This window comes from Culex quinquefasciatus, chromosome 3, assembly GCF_015732765.1.
Source record: "Culex quinquefasciatus strain JHB chromosome 3, VPISU_Cqui_1.0_pri_paternal, whole genome shotgun sequence".
NCBI lineage: Eukaryota > Metazoa > Arthropoda > Insecta > Diptera > Culicidae > Culex > Culex quinquefasciatus.
In genome coordinates, this window is record NC_051863.1 from 61447069 (window position 1) to 61453068 (window position 6000).

Consider the following 6000-nt stretch of genomic DNA (forward strand, 5'->3'; position numbering starts at 1 on the left):
CTGTCCAAATTTTTTTTTCGATTTTTTTTTTCATTTTTGTCGTGTTTAGGAGGTCATTCTGAGCAACTTTTGTTCTACGAAAATTTTTAACTTCTCTTGTTTTATGTTTTTCAATTCAATTCAATTCAATTTTTATTCCACCAGTTAGCAATGTAGGGTATTTGTCCCTATTTTGGGCCTAGTACCTATTTTGGGTCTACTAAACTTAATTCGACGAAATTGAGCATTTCACCAAATCTGGCAGGAATCTGCCACTTGACAATGATACGTGCAGTCATTATCTTCATTTTGGTGGGCAAGAATAATTTACTTTTTCCTTCTAAATTAGAAATAAAGAAATAAAAATAGCACTCTTCACTTTTTTCTTGGCAAATCGCTAATTGCCCATTAGGGCGAAAATTTTCACCACTTTTGCTTACCGCTTGTTGACACTCAGCGCCCGGCTTTCAACGCTCAGCACACGAACGAGAGCCGTCCCCCGAATCTCCAACCACTGGCAATATGTTTTTATTGGTGGGTGCTACAATTTCACTGCAAAATCAATCACTGAACTGCCACCAAATCAATAAAATAACTGATTAAACAAGAAAAAAAACTTTCCCTCGAGCTAATTTTAGCAACTTTTTAAATCAAAAATAAGTTACTTTTGTCATAACGGTAATATTTTTTTGTGTGCAGGCTTGAACCTGATCAAAGAATGTTAGGCTAAACGGTGAGCTCTGTTAGACCGTAACACTGTGCAACCCGAAATCTACTACTCTGTAATATTTGTTACACCGTAACATTGTTCCACCGTAACATTCGTTAAACTGTAATATTGTTACACCGCAGCATTGTTACACCGTAACCGTTTTACACCGTAATATCCGTTACACCGTAACAGTGTTACACCGAATGTTACTGTGTAACGAATATTACGTTGTAATGAATGTTACGGTGTAATGAATATTACGGTGCAACAATGTTAGGGTGTAACGATGTAACGAATGTTACGGTGTAATGAATGTTACGGTGTAATGAATGTTACGGTGTAACAAAGTTACGGTGTAACAATGCTACGGTGTAACAAAGTTACGGTGTAACAATGCTACGGTGTAACCATATTACGGTGTAACGAATGTTGCAGAGTAACCATTGCCGTAACATTTGTTACACCGTAATATCCGTTACACCGTAATATGGTTACACCGTAACATTGTTACAACGTAACATTTTTACACCGTATCATTCGATACACTGTAACATTGTTACACGTTAGCATTGTTGCACCTTAACACTATGCATAGGTCATGGTTTTCATTAGCCTGGTTAGCCTGGGTAAGCCATGGTTCATGGATTGAACCACAAAGGGAGGTTTAAGCCGAACCAATTTTATTGGTGAACCTAGCCTAACCGGTTCATTTTGGGAACTCTGGTAGAAAGTTTGAGCGACGAATTCCGCTCGCAATCCAGAATTGGCCTTTCCACGGAACCAGTTCCATTTCTTTTTCACAGAAATGGTCATGTCTCAGCGGATTGTTTACCCATTTTTTTTTTTGCTTCAGGTTTCATTTGACTGGTATGGCACGCACTGAAAAAAGAAGCTTTTTTGAAATAGTCTTGAAGAACCAGGAACATTTCCAGTAACCGTGGAATACCTTGTTCCAGACCATATTCGGAGACTAGAACAATTTTCCTTTCAAATGCTTCTTGAACAAGTTCTTGACGCTTCCAGATCGGTTAAATATTCGCAGAGTTATGGGCATTTGAATTTTGACAATACAGTAGTTGTTCGGTAACTGGGCGTTGTTTAATTGGGCTGCTTTTTAACTGGGCGCTCGATAACTGGGCCGTAGCCCAGTTAAAAAGCAGACAAACGTCAAAAAAACAAAACAAACCGAAATGACCGAGGGGTTAATGGATGCAAAAGCCTTTTCAATAAAGATTGAAAAGAAGTTCGCGTCGAGGCCTTAGAAGTTGGGCCATCAGTCGTGTGGTGTTCGTCGGGGGGATCGGTGTGTGACGTTGCGCGCGAGAATCCGCGAGAAAGTGGTGGAGATTTCTGGATTTCATTGAAAAAGGGATTCACGTCGTCGTGTGTATATTCACTTTCATTTAGTTTTGGAAGCCCTTCCCATAGCATCGTTGCTCGGATGGCACGACGGCGGTAGAAGTGAAAAATCGCGATTGAGGAATTGATAAGTCCTTCTCATAGCGTCGTAGCTCGGAAGGCAACGATTATGTTTCCCTGATCTATTTAAAATTGCACGTCGCCGAATAAATCGATAAATACAATAACATTTAATTTTGAAAGTCCTTCCCATAGCATCGTTGCTCGGATGGCACGACGGCGGTAGAAGTGAAAAATCGCGATTGAGGAATTGATAAGTCCTTCTCATAGCGTCGTAGCTCGGAAGGCAACGATTATGTTTCCTTGATCTATTTAAAATTGCACGTCGCCGAATAAATCGATAAATACAATAACATTTAATTTTGAAAGTCCTTCCCATAGCATCGTTGCTCGGATGGCACGACGGCGGTAAGATGTGAAAAGTCCTTCTCATAGCGTCGTAGCACCGAAGGCAACGATTATGTTTCACTTTCTGGTCATATCATCTACCAAGATGAATCCTGACCTTCCCTTTCCTTCCCCTACTAACACAATTCCCCCACTTCCCGTGATGCTTGAAGGAGATGCTGTGGATTCAACGGTCGCATGCGGTGTCAACAGGTATAGAACAACAAACTCTGTGTCTGATGAGTCTGCAACTTCAACTATCGGACTAACATTCCTACCTTTGTTGAACTACATCTCCTTGGGGGGGCGCCGGTATTGACTTGAAGCAGAGATCTTCAGGGGTTATACAGTGAGGATGATTAGCTCCCACTAATCATCTGTTGGTTCATTGTGTAACTTCAGCTGATCCGTCAATAACGGAGAAGCAGCTCATTGGCAGTCAACCATGCTCATGCTCATGCTCATGCTCATGCAAAAGCCTTTTCAATAAAGAAAAAAAACTTATTTTAAACTTTTATTTAGTTTCAAGTCAATATGAATTGTAAGATTTGTAAATAAATTTGAGTAACTTTTATTTTTATATTTCATCAGGAAAATATTATGCATCGGTGGTCCCCTCGTTATTTTTCGTTCAGCCCAGTTAGCGAGCAGCATTCGGTGACTGGGCTACGTTCTTAGCCCAGTTACCGAACAAGTGCTGTATTTGCCTGTAGCAAACATTTTTTTTTTCATATAATTATTTCTATTAGGTCCTTTTCGGTGCTGGGACCTGGTTAGGACCGAGTCGGCTTTTGTAGTTACATTTGACTTAATAATTACAGAGGATCTTGTGAGAATGAGACGAGAAAAGGCAATATTATGCAAAATTGGGTCCTAAAATGAAGCTTAGATTGCTGATATTATTGTTTACAGCGATAAAACTTAATTTTCTGAGTACAATGACCCTTTGTACGACCACAAAGAGTTAAAAATGGATTTTTAAATCAATTTTGAAAAATTAATCTCGCGGTCCTTCTTGACAGAAACGCTCCTACTTGACAGCTCGTTCCAAGGGGACCATAGTTAATCCATCGAAAAAATGTTGTCTTGTCAAATTTTTTTTTTGAATTAAAATGAAAAAAAGTGATCAGAAATGGTTTTTAATCGTGTTTTTTAACGTTGTACATAAAAATTGACATAGGGCTTTAGTACCCAATTATGTTAGCGATTCTATTATTCTTCGGAAAATAGTGCTACGAATTATATATTGACCATTTGAAATGTTGAAGTCAAAATTCGATTGTTGTTGCTTGCTGAGATGCAACGGCGACGCACTCGAAACGAGAATAACCTCATGTACCACGAAAAAGGACAGCAACGCGTGAGTGACCGTACTAGTGTGTGTGTGTACGTCGATCAGGTTGAGCTTGTCTGTCTGCGCAACGCAAAGCGATGTGAATGAAAAGAGAGAGCGACAACGACCGAAGTCATCGATTGCTGTGATGCTTGCACGGCGGCGCAGGCGATGAGCGTCGGGTCGGTTACGCTCTAACAAAGGAAAAAATGAGAGAGTCGTATGTGTGTGTGTGCGCGCTCTTGGAATGATCGTGGAATGCTCGGGGGTCTTCAGTCTGGTTTGGAAATTTGCAGTGGTTGGTCGTTTGACGACATTTTGCAGTTTCCATCTTCAAGATGGCTGCACCGATAAAAAAGGCTTTGTTTCGAGCTTTGTTTACTACAGCGAACATTATGATAAAAAAAAGTCATCTACTAAATTTAATTTGCGTTTAGATTATTCAAGTTTGCGTGAGTTTCTTCAAATTCTAAGATTAAATTTGAAACCATCAAAACCTAGAGAAGTTAACATAAATTTGAGTAAAACTAAAAATGATTAACATTTGAGTTAAACGGAATTCCTTCTATTTTAATTTTTAATTAGTGTTTTTGTGCCATGCCACTTTACAATGCCTCACCTTTTGACCTTCACAGATCCTCAAAATTCGATTTCAATCCTGAGATATTCGGTAACAAAAACCGAAAAAACTCCGTGCATCTTTGTCACTTTTCATATGAAAGAAGTTTCAATTTTGTCATGCTATCTTGACACATCCTGGAAATTGATGTAAGTGCGACAAAGGGCAAAGGGATCTCAGGTCAGAACGCGTTTGAGAAGCGAAAAAAACTGACGCTTTGCGTTTGAATTGTAAATGGAGGTCTAGAAGATTCCAATGGTGTTAAAAAGTTACAATTCAAAGATAAATAATTATTATTGTGGCTCAAAATATTGATCTTCAATAACTCTCCAGTCTCTCTCCAGTCAGTACGAGCAGCACGCTAGAACACGCTTTGAGTGTTCGTGCCAGGCATGCACACCTTCTTTTCCGGTTACGCATTTTAACTCGGCCGGGGGTGGTACATTACGTAGGGTTTGATGTAAGTATAAGCGCCTAACCATTTATAGTGTGCCTATCAATTTTCATTAAAGCAAGTACTGTTTTATTTTTAGTTTGAATTCAAAAACTAGTTGTTATTCTACTGTGTACTGTTTTCTCCTGAAATCTTCCGTAATGTTGAATCGTGTTAATCTGTTGCTATTTCTTCTGTCGCGGTGTGTTGTTACAATGTTTTGGACCTAAGCATTTTATTCAAAAGTTTACCTAAAATACAAAAATTTTACATTTACATAATGTTTGATATTGAAAGAATAATTGAAGTTTGAAGGAAAGAAGAGTAGGAGCCGATGAAAATTACATTTTAATAGATAAATAAGTAAATGGGTAAAGGAAAGATCAATGATAAACAGAAGTTAACATCGTTTCGTTTGCTTATTAAGGTAAACTGTTCTTGTTAGGGAAAACACGTTTCAGTATTTATTGGGAAGTGAGAGCAGAAGAGTAGAAAGATGAGTGAAGCAAAATTAAAATACAGCACTTGTTCGGTAACTGAGCTTGTTTGACTGAACTACTTGGGCCCACTTAAAAAGCAGACAAACGTAAAATAACCAAACAAACCGGAATGATGAGGGGCCAGTGGATGCAAAAGCAAATTCAGCAAATTAGAAATCATATTTGAGTTTTAATGAAATGTTAAGTCAAAATTTAAGGAAAAATTAAAGGTGAGCTCTGAAAGAAATTTAAGCAACCATCATTTTACATTTGGAGAAAATGTTCACCCAAAGGAAAAATATATCTCAAAATCTGCAACAGTGGATTTGCTGCAGAAAATGTCACATTTTATAACATTTTTTGCAGCAAGCCCCTAGATCATTTTTGCCCGCGTGTAAATATTTCAGCGATCTGCAGTTTTCACCAACACATATAAAGCTGTGTTGCTCTAACATATACAGCTGGCCGGTCCCCGAGCAACAATCCAAAGAGAAAAATATGTTGGTGCTCTTTCACTCACATTTCATCAATCGTCCATGGCGCGGTGGTAGCGTGTCGGATTAATAACCAAGAAGTTGGTGGTTCAATCCTCGTTCTGTTAAGGTTTTTTTTTGTGAAATACAACCAAAAAGCCGTCGG